Source organism: Oryctolagus cuniculus, chromosome 10 (assembly GCF_964237555.1).
Source record: "Oryctolagus cuniculus chromosome 10, mOryCun1.1, whole genome shotgun sequence".
Lineage (NCBI taxonomy): Eukaryota > Metazoa > Chordata > Mammalia > Lagomorpha > Leporidae > Oryctolagus > Oryctolagus cuniculus.
The window spans coordinates 86845685-86862067 of NC_091441.1; the positions used below are offsets into that span (position 1 = coordinate 86845685).

A 16383-nucleotide genomic window follows, 5' to 3' on the forward strand; every position below is an offset into this window, starting at 1 on the left:
ATAACATTTTCTTGTATGTAAATAATCCTAAGAAATTCATTTAAAAACTATTGGGAAAAAATTAACAGCCTAATGAAAGTTTATCTATGCAAAATCAATATACCAAATTCAACTGCATTTTTATACACTAGTGTCATGGACTAAATTTTTGTGTTCCTCCCAAATTCATGTGAAAGGTCTTACCTTGAATATGAGGGTATTTGAAGGTGAGAACTCTGAGAGGTATTTAGGTTTAGGTGAGGCCATGGGACACAATTCTCATGTTGAAATTAGTGTTCTTAACAGATAATAGCAGGGAACCCTCTCTTTCTCTCTCCCTCCCTCCCTCCTTCCACTTCCCTCCCTCTCTCTATCGTCTGAGGTTATAGCAAGAAGGCACCTATATGATGGCTTACTATTCAAATACTCGCAACAGCCTGGACTAGATCAGGTTGAAGCTAGGAGGTGGGAATTCAATCCAGGTCCCCCACAGGAGTGGCAGGGACCCACATACTTAAGCCATCACTTGCTACCTCCCAGAGCCCACATTAGCAGGAAACTGGAATCAAGAATAGAACAGGGACTTGTACCAAGGCATTCTGATATGGGATGTGGGTATCTTAAACACTAGGGGCAAAACATTTCTCCCTCCACAGTTGTTCATCTCAAGGGTACTTCTTAGACAAACTGTCATGATAAGCTCTGTCTCAGGAACTACTTCCTGGGAACCCATTTGGACACTCAGATGTGCAAAATTCTTGAAACACAAGCCCTGGTCAACTTTGCATCATTTCTTTCTTCATCCATTAACTGCCATCTCTCATCGCTCATGTGTAATATAATCTCACACGTCACATTTCACCTGGCCGGGAGGAGGGGCCTGATGGGGGGGAGAGACGGAATACACGACCTTGACTTAGAGAAGTATAAGGAGTTAAAATCTCTATTTATTTGTTTTCATTAACTTGTCATCTTCTTCCTCTTCTATTAAAAGCATCAGGGTAATTTGTTCCTTTTGAACAAATGACTAAATTTACTGAAGCAGTTTTAAGCCTACCCTAACCCCAAGTTTGGTATGCATGTGTAGATTCATCCATAATCATACAATCAATACTTAGTAAGCCCCTCATTGGTACAAATTTTATGCATGAGAAGTAGAAGCTGCTCAGCCATTGAGTACTCTCAGTGCCCGTGTGTACCCTTCAAGGCTTACCACTTCAGTGCCCTCTGGCTTCTAATGGACATGATCTTCTGTCCAGAGCCTTTAACCAATGAATGAATCAGAATAGTTGGTAGATGAAAAACTCTAGCACTTTCAACCCTTGACAAGATGATTCTGATGTGTGTTTTCTACACTCTTCCTCAGAATTCCATGGTGGTATTTAACCCCAAGGACTTGCATGGTAGTAGATGCTACCTCTCCAGGAATAACTCAGTTTTACTGCTTTCACTGTACCAGTTATCTCACTTCCCAAATAAACTGCTTACACTTGCACCTCTGGTTCATGAATGCTTCTTAAAAGTCAAAATTAAGGCATATGTCACTCCTACCCATAAAGAATTCTTAAGCAATTAGAGATTAATCTAGGCACAATATGCCAGAAAAATGCATGCAGGCCTCCAATGGCTCAAAAAAGAATTTTCTTCTTCTTGCCTTTGACATCCAGTAAATCATGAATTAAAAATTCGACTCTGTTAATAATAAAGGCTGCCTGTGGTCACCCTAGGGAGCTGTTAGCTAATCCCATCAAAGGCCATTCTCTTGCTAGGAGAGGAAGGCCTTTCCCCCTCACCTCACTGTTCCCCACCAGGGGCCATGTCACCCTGAACAGCTCCCTGGCTGCAGAATAAGCAGCTAGAGAATCCGAGAAAGGCTCATCTTGAGAACCAAGAACACTCTTGTGTTTTGGTCTCAGAATGAGTGAGGTTTTAATGACAGAAGCTGTGATTGTGAAACCTTTGTTTTAAAGATGAAGGGAGGCCAGCGCCGTGGCTCACTAGGCTAATCCTCCACTTTGCGGCGCCAGCACACCGGGTTCTAGTCCCGGTCGGGGCGCCGGTTCTGTCCCAGTTGCCCCTCTTCCAGGCCAGCTCTCTGCTGTGGCCCAGGAGTGCAGTGGAGGATGGCCCAAGTACTTGGGCCCTGCACCCCATGGGAGACCAGGAGAAGCACCTGGCTCCTGCCATCGGATCAGCGCGGTGCGCCGGCTGCGGCAGCCATTGGAGGGTGAACCAACGGCAAAGGAAGACCTTTCTCTCTGTCTCTCTCTCTCACTGTCCACTCTGCCTGTCAAAAAAAAAAAAAAAAAAGATGAAGGGAGGGACTGGTGTCATGGTGCACTAGGTTAATCCTCCGCCTGCCGCGCCAGCACCCCATATGGGCACCGGTTCTAGTGCCAGTTGCTCCTCTTCCAGGCCAGCTCTCTGCTGTGGCTGGGGAGTGCAGTGGAGGATGGCCCAAGTGCTTGGGCCCCTGTACCCACATGGGAGACCAGGATAAGTACCTGGCTCCTGGCTTCGGATCGGCGCAGCTCTGTGCAACTCTGGATGTAGTGGCCACTTGGGGAGTGAACCAGCGGATGGAAGACCTTTGTCTCTGTCTCTCTCTCTCACTGTCTATAACTCTACCTGTCAAATAAATAAATAAATAAAATCTTTAAAAAAAAAGATGAAAGGAAGGTCACATTCAGCTCCAGTTCTGTCAGAATCACCAGGAAGGAATTGTGTGCACCCTTCCTCATTTAAAGGCAATGATAATAAGGAAGTCATTCAAGACAACAATGAAATAAAACAACATGAGGCAGTCCTATGTAAGTGTTTACCCAGTGCCTAGAACTCTCTTCATGGCAACTGCAAGAGTTAGGTGCTTTTATCCCAACGTTACAGATGAGTAAACTGAGGCATAGGGGATGTAGTAACTTTGTGAAATACTGAGGGAGAAAAATATAACCTGCCTGAAACAGGAAATGACATCTTATTCCCAATTGCACCCTTTTGACACAGTGTTTTGATAAACCTTTATGAAGGTTGTTTGAATGTTGAAAATCTGTGTTATGCAGGAAGAATTCAGGATCAGAGGCATAATCTAGAGCTGAAATTGTAAATATTTTTTCTAAAGTGTCAGATAGTTAGTAAAAACCATAAGGTCTCTGTCTGAACTACTTGTTTCTGTCAATGCAGTGGGGAAGCAGCCAGGTTAATATATAAGCCAATAGGGAAGGCTTGTGTGACAATAAAACTTTATTTATAAAACTGGCAGATGCTGAAAATGAAATCTGCAGACCCATAGCCTCAGCATCACCTAGGCCAGAACACAGCATTTCAGCCCCACGTCAGACCCATGAAATTAGAGTTTGCATTTGAGTAAGGGCCACAGGGATTTATATGCACAATAACATTTGCAAATAACTGCTCTGAGAGACTTGAATAGTATTGGCTATCAATCAAGATCATTAGGTGTGAGTTTTTTTTAAAGATTTATTAATTTATTTGAAAGTTAGAGTTTACACAGAGAGAAGGAGAGGCAGAGAGAGAGAGAGAGAGAAAGAGAGGTCTTCCATCCACCGGTTTACTCCCCAGATGGCCGCAATGACTGGAGCTGAGCTGATCCGAAGCCAGGAGTCAGGAGCTTCTTCCAGGTCTCCCACTCAGGTGCAGGGGCCTAAGGACTTGGGCCATCTTCCCAGATCATAGGAGAGAGCTGGATCGAAAGTGGAGCAGCTGGGACTCAAACCAGCACCCATATGGGATGCCAGCACTGCAGGCGGCAGCTTTACTCACTATGTCATAGCACGGGCCCCAGATGTGTTTTTGAATACATTTTTATTTCCAGTCAACATTGCATGAGTGTGATGATAGCAAAATTTTCTTGGTTTTGTATGACTATCTTGGGTCTACACTGATCACTTCTTCTTCTTGGGGAAGAGAGAAATGGAAAAAGCTGAGCAGGGTCTGCTGGAAGCCTGCAAAATTGGAATATGTCAAGAGATCTGGACAGGCTGATTCAGGACAATTCAAAGGCAATCACCATGGAGCCCAGAAGCCCGAGGACTTCCTTTCCTTCACTCTCACAATAGAAACAGCTTCTATGGAACCGAACCAATCAGCCCAGCACCTAATTGCTCAGTTGTGTGTGCAAACAATTTAGGTGTCTCTGCCATCGCAGGTCATTAAATGCCCACAAAGTACACAGCTGTTCCCATAAATGTCAGCCTGGAAGCCTTGAAAAAAATGAACGCCTCTCTCCAAAAGCTGAAATGCTGCCTCGTTAAACTCACTCACTGTTCTGTGTTTAATCAAAGATGAATCCATGGTGGAAAGGAGCAAGGAGAATGTAGAAAGAGAGATGTAGGGCTGGGAATGCTGCCCCAGAGAGAGAAAGCGATGTGCAACCTGAACTGCCCCTTATGGACCACATACGCATAAGATAATTGAGATGACAGTATTCTCATCTGGAACACAGGCAGTGAGAACACCAGTTTTTATAGGAAAACCTTACTGGCTCAGGATATTTAACCCCTAATTGTGATTCTAGGCATATGTTCTCTAAGTGTTCACATACATATGCAAATGGTTATAGAGAAATATATTCATCAAAGGTTTTCTGAAGAGTAAATTTGGAAGTAACCTCTATGTTCAACAACACAAGAATGGCTAAATAAATTGTGGAAAGCTAAATAGGCTATCATATATAGCAGTTTCAAAAGAGGTGGATCTGTTTCCACTGAAGTGAAAATACATGTCTGCTACACTGTTAAAGAAAAAGATGAGAAGGAAGGTGACTTTTTCATAGATTTTAAGATGTTTATCTTTCACATTTTCCTCGTTATAACAAGATGGTGTCTTCTAATTGCCATGGGCCAGGCAACACTATTTTTAAGATTTATTTATTTGTAAGGCAGAGTGACATAGAGGAAGGGAAAGACCAAAACAGAGAGAGATCTTCCATCCGCTGTTTGACTCCCCACTCTGGCCACAGCATCTAGAGCTGGATCAGGCCAAAAACTAAGAGCCAGGACCTGCATCTAGTTCTCCCATGTTGGTGGCAGGAACACAAGTATTTGGGTCATCATATGCTAACTCTCAGGTATGTTAGCAGAAAGCTGTTTCAGAAGCATAGCGTAGCAGAGATTCAAACCAGGCACTTTGAAATGGGATACAGGCATCCCAGGTGCTGGCTTAACCTGATGGATCACAGTAGTCACCCCAAGCAACAGTCTTGAGCCTATACATGAAATAAAGGTGTCCTGTGCTATTGGTGGTATTTTAGAGTCAACATACTTTGCCAAAAGAGCCACAATATATATGAACAGATGTGTTCATGTTTCCTCTGCACTGTGTATGTCTATACTTAGAAACACACACACACACACACACGTGTATACAGATGGTTCCTGATTTATAATGGTGCGATTTAAGATTTTCCAACTTGATGATGATGCATAAGAGCAATAAGCATTCAGTGGAAACTATACTTTGAATTTTTATCTTTTCCCAAAAAGCAGTGTGCAGTGTGATACTGTATTGAAATGCTGGGTAAAGGGTCCCAATCAGCCCAGTGATGATAGGGGAAGCCACCAGTGCTTGGCAGGGCACCATGTTTCTGACCTCCAGTGTTCAGTAGATCAGGGGAATTGAATGCATTTCCAGATCACGGGATTTGTAACTCATGATGGGGTCTGTTGGTATATAATTTCACCGTAAGTGGTGGAGCATTTATACAACAGCACAGAAAAATGTCAACAAATGTGCCTACCAAATGAACAATGATAATTTCCAAGGAGAATTGGGAAGTAAGGTGGAAGTTGTTTTGCTTTTCAGATGTTACAGCTTTTACATTTTATATTGTGTTGGCAGTGAAAGTGTTTTACTTTTTAAAGAATAGTAAGAAAATAATGATATCTGTATTTTAGTGTCACAAGACTGGGGTGAAATGTGTTGTCATATACATGTAAATGCTGTAGAGGTAAGTGGCAGTCATACCTTTTTTTTCCTCATCCACCAAGACTATGCCTAAGAGGCAAAAATCGGAGACATTTAGGATTGCCACCTTATTTTGCCTTTAGGGTAACTTTTATTCTGTGAGGAGATGAGATGGGATGGCCTGTGGCAACAGAAGAAGTCAAACTTTGGCACACTGAGATATCACTTCTAGTCATGGAAGTGTAATGAGACATTCATTCATGAGGCCAAACAGCAAGAGAATGTCAAAACATCAGCACATTGTGAGTAAATAGACCCAGACACTTTGGTGCAAACTTGCCGAGAACAGAGGCTGGGGTTTCCATCTGCCCTGACAGACTACACTGGGTGGAAGGCTTCATGCATATTAACCAAGGATAGGCTCACCTTGTTTTATTGCACTTCTTCTATTGCACTTCACAGATAACTGCAGGTTTTACGAACTAAAGCTCTGTGACTACCTTGTGCCAAGCAAGTCAATTGGCATTGTTTTGCCAAAGGTGTGTGTGCTCACTTGATATCGCTGTGTCATTTTAAGAAGTCTTAACAACCAACTCATTCATTATTATTGTGTCTGCACTGTTCAGCTATGATCAATGATTTTCAGTGTTGCTGTTGGAGTTGTTATAGGATCCTACAAACCATACCCACAGAATACAGTGAACTCAGCTAATGTGTGTGTTCTAACCGCTCCATTGTCCAGCTGTGCCCCATCGCTCTCCTTCTTCTTGGACCTCCCTGTGTCTTGAGATAAACATGTTGAAATGCAGCCAATTAAGAAGCCTACAACAGCTTCTCAGACTTCAAGTGAAAGGAAGCATCGCATGTCTCTCACTTGAAACCAAAAGCTAGAAATGATTAAGCTTGGTGAGGAAAGCATGTTGAAAGCTGAGACAGGCCGGAAGTGGTGCTTCTGATGCCAAACAGACAAGTTGGGAATGCAAAAGAAAAGTTCCTGAAGGAGCTCAAAGGCAGGCGCTCCTCCTGTGAGCCTAGGGGTGAGAAGAGAAACAACCTAATCACTGATATGGAGAAAGCTTGCACGGTCTGCATAGAATATCAAAGGAGCCACAACATTGCTTTAAGTCAGCACCCAGTCCAGAGCAATGCCCTAACTCTCTTCAGTTCTGTGAAGGCAGAAGGAGCTGATGAAGCTGAAGAAGAGTGGTTGGAAGCTGGCAGAAATTTAAGGGAAAAAGCTGCCTCCAGCACCCGAGAGAGCAAGGTGAAGCCGCAAGGCTGCTGGCGAGGTGCAGCAAGTTATCCAGACAGTCCTGGATGCAAGTGGCTACTCTTAACAACAGACTTGCAGTATAGATGAATAGTTTCGTGTCCCAACAAATGACATGGAGTAATGTCACAGCTAGAAAGGAGTTGTCAATGCCTGGCATCGAAAGTTCAACTGGCTGTGTCTCTCGTTAGGGGCTAAAGCAGCTGGTGACTTCAAGTTGAAGTCAGTGCTCATTTGCCTTCCGGAAAATCCTAGGGCCCTTAAGAATCACACTAAATCTGCTCTGTCTGTGCTCTATAAATGGAATGACAAAGCCTGGGTGACAGCACATCTGTTTACAACATGGTTTACTAAATATTTTAAGCACACTATTGAGAGCTGCTGCTCAAAATAAAAAAAAAAAAAGAAAAAAAGATTTCTTCTATAATGGTGACTGCTCAATGACAATGCATCCAGCCATCTAAGAGCTCTGATGGAGATGTGCAATGAGATTAATATTGTTTTCATGCCGGCCAACACAACATCCATTCTGCAGCCCCGTGGATCAAGGAGTCATTTCAGCGTTGAGGTCTTCTTATTGAAGAAATACATTTTTGTAAAGCTACAGCTGCCGTAGGTAGGATGGATCTGGGTGAAGTAAATGGAAAGCCGTCTGTAAAGGATTCACCTTTCTGGGTGACATTAAGCACATTCATGCAGTAGGCAGAAGATCAAAATATCAGTAACAGGAGGTTGAAGAAGTCAGTTCTTACCCCTCATGTTCAACACTTCAGTGGAGGAAGTAAGTGCAGGTGCAGTAGAAACAGCAAGAGAACCAGAACTGAGTTCATGTCTCATGATAAAATTTTAGTGGTAGGAGTTGGCTCTTGCAGGTAAGCCAAGTGTGGCTTGCAAACAGTGAAGGGTCTGACTTTTTCTTATTTTCTAGGTAGGTGTGTACATGCCATGGCAATATGTACAGTTTTGGCTCTTAGATCTCAGTTCTTTCTATTAGTCTTGTCTTCTAGTATAAACAGTTCAGCCCACAACGGTGCTCACCAGGAACATGTTCTTAAACACAATTGACACAGCAGCCCAGCCTCTTTAAAGTGCTAGAGAGGCAGGGGCTGTGGTGGATGGGTAATGCTGCTGCCTGTGGCAGTGGCATCCCATATTGGTGCTGGTACGAGTCCTGGCTGCTCAACCTCCAATTCAGCTCCCTGATAATATGCCTGGGAAAGCAGCAGAGCATGGGCCAGATCCTAGGGGCCCCTGTATCCACTTGGGAGACCCAGAAGGAGATCCTGGCTCCTGGCTTCAGATGGGCCCAGCTCTGACTTTTGTAGCCATTTGGAGAATGAATCAGCAAATGGAAGACTGACTCTTTATCTCTCTCTCTCTCCCTCTCTCTCAACTCTGCCTTTCAAATAAAAAAAATAAATATTTTTTAAAAGGTACTAGAGTATTTCATGTTTATTCCCTGAGCAGCTGCAGGGTGAGTTATCCTTAAGTGGACTACAGACAAAGAAGTTCACATGAACACAAGAAGAAAATGGGTTAAAATTGAGACAAGATGAACATGCATTGATAATTGGTAAAGTTAGGTGATGGATACATAGAGGTGCATGATTTTTTCATTCTGTTTTTATTAAGTTTGACTTTTGGGAATAAAGTCTTAAAAAGTACTGGGAGACTCTTGAAAAGGAGTGCTGAAGTTCTACTTCAAGAGGGAGAAATTAACATGCTAACAAAATTTCTGTTACTGTGTTGTTAGTTTCCATATTTCCAAAAGTGCTGATATCTCCCCACTGAGTTATGAAAATTGAAGGAAGAAATGAATGCAAACTTCCCAACACTGTGTTTAAAAGTATGCTACATCACTAAAATAAAATAAGCTAAACATACATTTAAAATACCAACATATTCACAAAGATTGTATTTTAATGGTAGAATCATTTGTACTCCTTTGAATGCTACTTTGTTTTTTCTACTTTTCTACATTAAGCATGTTTATCATTATAATTAGGAAGAAATAAAATAATCTTTATTTGGAATTAATGTCAGCTAGTTTTTATCTACAGATGGAAGAGTCTGAAAAACTTGTACTACAAAAGATTCAAAAACGTTCCGAATGTCATTTCAGTCCCTCCATGTCTGAAATTTTAAAGACTTTTGGAATCATAACCTTCCATGCAAGAACAATAATAACATTTTTTAAATGCTGGGTTATGATATACCTATCACGTCTACCTATTGTGCTTACATTAGCTCCTGGCTATTTCTGTGTAAAATTTGTTTGTGATTTTACTGACAAGCAATGGGTTACAGTAACTCACTCTGTAGTTTCCCCAAGGATAAACATGAAATATCATGCTGCTGCCAAATAATTTAGATTGCTATTTTTTCTTTTGTGTTTTTTTTTGTTTCGAGTTTTGTTAGCCTAGAATGCATGTATCATATGCCTGCTGTCTCCACTTTTATTAGGAATGTAAAATAAATAGAAACCACTGACTTGCAAGAGTTCGTAGTATTGATGCTGCTATGAAACCTTCATGCCTACTGTATCAATGATCAGTTGTCATAACGATGCTATGTGAGCAGGCAAAACTTGACACAGCAGCATAGCTTCATTGAAAAGAGGAGAATATTTCACGTTTGCCCTTGGAATAGCTGCATGGCTGGTGATGTAACCCCCACACTATCCACAGGTGGAGCGAATACTCATGGAAAACTCAGCAGTCAACCACAATAGGCATGGGGATTTGGCTTGCAAGTCTGCAGGTTGCAGCTGACTAGAGTGGACTTACATGATGAGGGCTGGACTCCCTCTTACTCCGAAGTCCACGGGTTGCTGATTTCAAGATCCTTCTCAGTGGTGCTGGTTGAAGAGATGGGGCAGGTGGTTTTCCTCTTCGAGCAAGTTCTCTTGGACAGATTTTCCTGGTAGAAGAAGCGCAAACACAAGCAAAAATGATCATGTGGGCTTATTATCTTTCTTTCTCATTATTTTGCTTTAAAGATGATGTATTTTTGTCTTACCTTTTTTCCCAAGGGCCTACTTCCCTTAATATCTCTCAGTATTATATCCACTATACCCATGCTACCCAGATTCAAGAGTAAGAAAGTATAATGTGTATGTTGATGGAAAGAATTCCAAAGTTATATGGTGAAAATTTAGGATACCAAGACAGATAAAGAATCAAGGCCACTCATGCAGTTGATAAGCTGTGTAAGTTTACATACTAACTAACCTTCATCTTCCTGCTAATGCACCTAGGAGGCAGAAGATGGTGGTCCAACTATTTGGGGCCCTGCTGCCTACTTAGGAAAACCAAATGCAGTTCCTGGCTCCTGGCTTTGCCCTGGCCCACCTCTGCCTGTTGCAGGCATTTGGGTTAGTGAAAAGTAGGTGAAAGATTCTCTCTCTCTCTCCCTCTCTCTGTCTTCCCCCCTATATCATTCAGCTTTTCAAATCACTAAAACCTTTTAAAAAGAATCTTTCTCTGTGATGTATAGTTTACAAAGCATTATCCTATATAATCATATATCTAAATACATCCCTGAAGAGTAAAGAAAGTTAACTCTTTCAGTAGGGCAGCTTTGACTTGTAGTTTCAGAATTTTGCCTTCCAATTTATATATTCTCAGAGTTTAAGGTTATATTTCAGAGATCTGTGAATAACCTTGTTTCTTTGCGTTTTGCTCATGTCTTTTGTGGGTCCACATTTGTGAATACCTGTTCAACACCCATTCATCTTTCAGACTCTGTCTATCATGTCACTTTTTCCAGGAAGCCTCTTTGCTCCCCGGACAGAATTCATCACAGTTCCCTTTGATCTCCCTCTGTGGCTGGTCAATGCTGCTTTCATGGTTTTCTATTTGTTCACGTTGTCATCTGCCTCTCTAGAGTCTGAACTCATTGAAAGGATTAAAGAGCACAGGAGATGGAATCAGATGCCAGCCTCAGGATTTCAAATTCCTATAGGTGGGCCCTTCAATAAATTATTTTAAATTATTCACCCTGGGTTCTAGGTGCCTCTGTTTCTCATCTCTATAGTGGGAATAATAATTTCATGTAATTAAATGATCATGAAACATTCAGTAAAATAGGGGGCCAACATTGTGGTGTGGTGGGTAAAACTGCTGCCTGTAGTGTTTGTATCCCATATGGGTGTCAGTTCATGTCCCAGCTGCTCCACTTCTGATCCAGCGACCTGATCATGGCCTGGAAAAAACAGCTGAAGACAGCCCAAGTGTCTAGGCCCTGATTACCCATGTGGGAGATCTGGATGAAGCTCCTGACCCCTGACTTCTGCCTGGCCCAGCGCTTACTGTTGTGGCCATCTAGGGAGTTAACCAGTGAGCAGAATCTCTTTGTCTCTCTGTCTTTCTCTCTCTCTCACTCTGACTTTCAAGTAAGATGCATAAATATTTTTTTAAAAAGTTTAGTGGGGCTGGTACCATAGGGCAGTAGGTTAAGCCATCATCTGTGACTCTGGCATCAAATATGGGCAACAGTTGGTATCCCAGCTGCTCCACCTCCAATCCAGCTCCCTGCTAATGCATCTGGGAATGCAGTGGAGGATGGCCCAAGTCCTTGGTCTTGTGTACCTACATGGGAGACCTGGATAAAGCTCCTGGCTCCTGGCTTCAGCTTGACCCAGCCCTGGCTATTGCAGCCATTTGGGAAGTGAACCAGCAGTTCAAAGATTGGTCTCTGCCTCTCTCCCTGTAACTCTTTCTTTCAAATAAGTAACTAAATCTATTTTTAAAAAGGTTTAGTAAATTAGCTGATGGAAAATAATTTAAATTAACTATCATTAATTAGAATTGGTTATTATCCTTAAAATTATTCATGTGAGTTCATGCTATTTTGGAGTGAACTTGCAACATGGGGCCTAGAGCGCCATACAAATACATATATCCTCACAAGTTCCTTTCAAGTCCATTGCTTAAATCCCAAATTATTCACAATATTGCAACTCAGGACCTGAAAGAGAAGGGAGAAGGAGCAGAAAATTAATGGCAGAATAGTAGTCTCCAAAGGCCACCTTTTGTATTATATATCATTCAATGTAGATAAAGAAAACACAAGAAGATAAAAACAGTCAATTCATAGTCATCATTATGGATCTCATTTCTATGTATTGTGTTTCTATTTCTCTGAGCAGAAGATCCACTTTTGTCATTACAATAAGCTTGCTTCAACAAAAGCCAAACAAGAAGATGATGTGGGGACAATGGGAAATAAAATGAAACAGCCTACCCCATCCCTGAGGCTAGAAGAGGCAGTGAAATCGAATTATATAAGCACCCCTAAGTCCTCCAATTGAATGATGCATTTACTTTGAGGCTTCTTGACTTCAAAATGGGTGAGCTGAGGATTAGAAGAATTGAACAGATGGCATCTAGATAAATTGAATTAATACTCTGAAAATCAGGGAAGAGAATATTGTATACAAAACTGACAAAGTATTTTAAGTAGAAGAAAGTGTATGCTGTATTTTGAAGCATTGAAGATTAATTTAAATGCTTGTATTATCATCAGTTTAGCAGATTTGGGGGGGGAATAAATGGAAAGATATACTTTTTCATTTTGTGTACCGTCAGATATTGAATTCAAAACATGAATGTTCTGTAGGAATAATAACCATGAAATCACTTATCAAAGAGGTTGCCTTTTTTTGGAACAAATAATTGTGATCATTAAAAGTAAAATGAATGTATCATAAAACTTAAAAGTCCCATTAATGCATAAGGGTGGAGAGTGAAAACTGTTTCTCTGCTCAGTTCTGAATCCCCACTGTTCAAGAGAAATGCTACTACCAATTTTTATAACCTTTTTTCTTGTATATGCTTATATATCCTAATAATTGCATTATAGCTTGAAAGAACTAAGATTACTTTTAAGACTTATACCCTTATTTTCAATTTATTTTTTAAGAAAACAAAACTTGACAGGTCAGAGGATTTATATGGTTTGAGCAAAGCTATTCTGTGAATCAGGATTAATTTTTTTTGTTGTTGTTGTTGTTGTTGTTGTTGTTGTTGTTGTTTTTTGACAGGCAGAGTGGACAGTGAGAGAGAGAGACAGAGAGAAAGGTCTTCCTTTGCCGTTGGTTCACCCTCCAATGGCCGCCGTAGCTGGCGCGCTGCAGCCGGCACACCGCGCCGATCCGATGGCAGGAGCCAGGTGCTTTTCCTGGTCTCCCATGGGGTGCAGGGCCCAAGCACTTGGGCCATCCTCCACTGCACTCCCTGGCCACAGCAGAGAGCTGGCCTGGAAGAGGGGCAACTGGGACAGAATCCGGCGCCCCGACAGGGAATAGAACCCGGTGTGCCGGCGCCGCTAGGCGGAGGATTAGCCTAGTGAGCCACAGCGCCGGCCGATTAATTTGGTTTTAAGTGACACACATACACATGTACACACATGCACACACACACACAAGGTACTTCCAAATGTTTATGGAAAATGAAATTAAAAGATTAGTTTATGTTGGTGTAAAAAAGAATGAAATCCACACAGACAGTGCAGTGGTTAGGATACTGGCTGGAATGCCTGCTTCTCACACCAGAATGCCGGTTTCCAGCTGGCTACTCTTTCTCATCCAGTTTCCTGCTAACTTGAACCCTTGAAATCAGCAGATAATGCCTAAAGTAGTTGAGACCCTGCCAGCCACGTGGGAGACCTTTGTGCCAGCATCCCAGTTTCTGTTTGACCCAGTCCTGGCTCATACGGGCATTTGGAGAACCAATCAATAGATGGAAAACTCTCTTCTCTCTGCCTATCTCTTTCTCTTTCTCTCTCTCTCTCTCTCTCTGTGTGTGTGTGTGTGTGTGTCTGTGTCTGTCTTTCAGATAAAATAAATTAAAAATTTTTAAATAAAATTTTGAAATCCATGCATATGTGGGGTCTTCAATGAGTTCATAGATGATGCATAATATGAAAAAATTATGCATAAATTTAAAACATTTTGACACCTTGAGGCAATAGTGGCTGAAGTACCATCTGGAATATCCATATTTCATATCAGAGTGCCTGGGTTCAAGTCCCAGCTCCACTTTTAATTCCAGCTTCCTGCTCCTGTGCACACTGGGAGGCAGCAGATTTTGGTGCAAGTACTTGAGTCCTTGCCACGCATAAGAAAAACCCATATTGAGTTCCAGGCTCCAAGCTTTGGCCTCATCCAGCCCCAGCCGTTGTAGGCTTTGAAAAGTGAACCAGCAAATGGGAAATATCTCTTCTCTGTGTCTCTCTCCACCTTTCAAATATGTAAATAAATAAAAGATTTAAAATATTTTTGCTCTAAAATAATTTTTCTATTCAGTTTCTCCACAAACTTGTTGCAGTATCCTTGTAATATCAGCACACAGGAAAATATCCAAGGGGTAACTGTAAGCTTCAAACACACCTTGAGGTCTTGGATGTTCTCTGTCTCTTTAACTTTTTGGCTCCATTTTCAACAAGTTGCCTCCAGTTTTAGACTTTGAAAATAACAATATAATGGTCAGCATTTCTAGTCCCATATTTTCTAGCTTTATATGCAGCAAAATGAAGAATAGTTGTTCTCTTCAGTTATTCAACAAAACCTAAAGCTTAATTCTTACTCATCCAAGTTGTCTCATATCCACCCTGAATCCAATTACTGTGCCTAGAGAAATGTGCTCCACATCCTCCTGTCCTCTGAGGATATGACCTAACAGTGAGAGAAGTTGTATCACCCAGGGAAAAACTGTGGTACCATTGTCAGAGAAAGGATGAGTTGGTAGGCAGATGGAAATCACACAGAATTCACTGCACTCATCCAATGTGGAGAAAGGCTGGAGTCTTTATCACTTGCTATGCATGGAAACTAGCCGTATCTAAGATTGAGGGACTTTTGGATTCCTTTTATAATAACATACAGTTGTTTATTTTCAAATCTTATTTCTTATTACAGGCTAAACCTCCGTCAGACAAGGTATTTATTTGTCTGAGAGTCAGCATAATACTCCTATTTTCTACAATACGAGTGGAATTCAATAGTGTAATAATTCAGAGTTTGGTCTCTTTCCAGTTGCTTTTTGTGATAATTCCCAGCAAACACATGGTGATAGTTTTACATTTTTCACCTTTGCAGGAAACCTGTTACTGGAATGGTGCTGGCCACTAAAACTGGCAGTTAAATTTTTCCATCACCCAGATAACATGAACGTATATACAAAAGCCTATCTTAAGTAGAAATTATAAAATAATACATAATGAGTACCAAATTAAGAAAATAACAGATAGGATTCAAGTAAAAGAAGTAAACTAACCAGTAATAGAAGGCAAAAATTTCTCTTCCTTAAGATCCACATTTCAAGTGGTATTATATGTTCACTGACATTGTATGTTCAATAACTGTATTGACTAACATTGTAAATATATCCTTTTCAACATGAATATTGCAGTAGATTTAGGCTGGAATAAAGATCACCTAATCTAGCAATGTAAATATCTGATGGACCAGACCAATGGCAGGAGAATTACTTCCTGTGCTGACTTTAAGTGCCAGTGTCTGGGCATGACCTTGATCTAGTGAGCTAACCATCTACAAATAAACACTAAGAATCTACATACCAAGGAATTTCAAAAGGTTGGTGAAAATTCAAGTTAAAAAATAAAAATTAAAAAATGTAAATTATATTTCTCAACATATGCTATATAAAGTTCAAGATACTTTTTAAAATTTTCATTCATTTATTTATTTGTTCAGGGGGTGGGAGAAGGAGAGAGATCTTTCATTTGCTAGTTCACTCCTCAAATGACTGCAACAATCAGATGTGGGCCAGGTCAAAACCAGGAGACAGGAACTCCATCTGCTTCTTCCATGTGGGGTTCGGGGGCTCAAACACTTGAATCATCTTCCACTGATTTCCTAGGTGCATTAGCAGAGAGCTAAATCAGAAGCAGAGCAGCCAGGACCAGAATTGACATCTAATAAGGGATACCAGTATCACAAGTGGTGGCTTAACCCACTGGCCCCTCAAGATATCTGTTAATGTGATGATATCAGCCATTTATTCCATCCCTGAATAATCGCAGTTCCTGGGATTTAACCACATCAACACAGTCGTTTTTATAGTATTAACATTTAAGATAAGGAAGCAAAGGTAAATCAAAAGGAGCCAATCAGGACTGTTAGGTTGATGCCTAATGGTCTCCTATCACAAAATCACTCTTGCCTGGTGAGAGAAAGGCATGACCATTGG

The 16383-nt window shown here is 41.2% G+C and overlaps 1 long non-coding RNA gene across 1 annotated transcript in view; it reads right to left on the reverse strand.

The window, feature by feature from the left end:
• Nucleotides 1–7575: 7575 nt before the first annotated feature.
• LOC103349245 (uncharacterized) overlaps nucleotides 7576–16383 on the reverse strand; it is a 35554-nt gene continuing 26746 nt past the window's right edge. The window contains exons 3-4 of the long non-coding RNA XR_007921556.2: nucleotides 9958–10090; nucleotides 7576–7798 (exon numbers count right to left, since the gene is read on the reverse strand). This is a non-coding gene — a long non-coding RNA (uncharacterized lncRNA). The remainder of the gene's footprint in view (nucleotides 7799–9957; nucleotides 10091–16383) is intronic.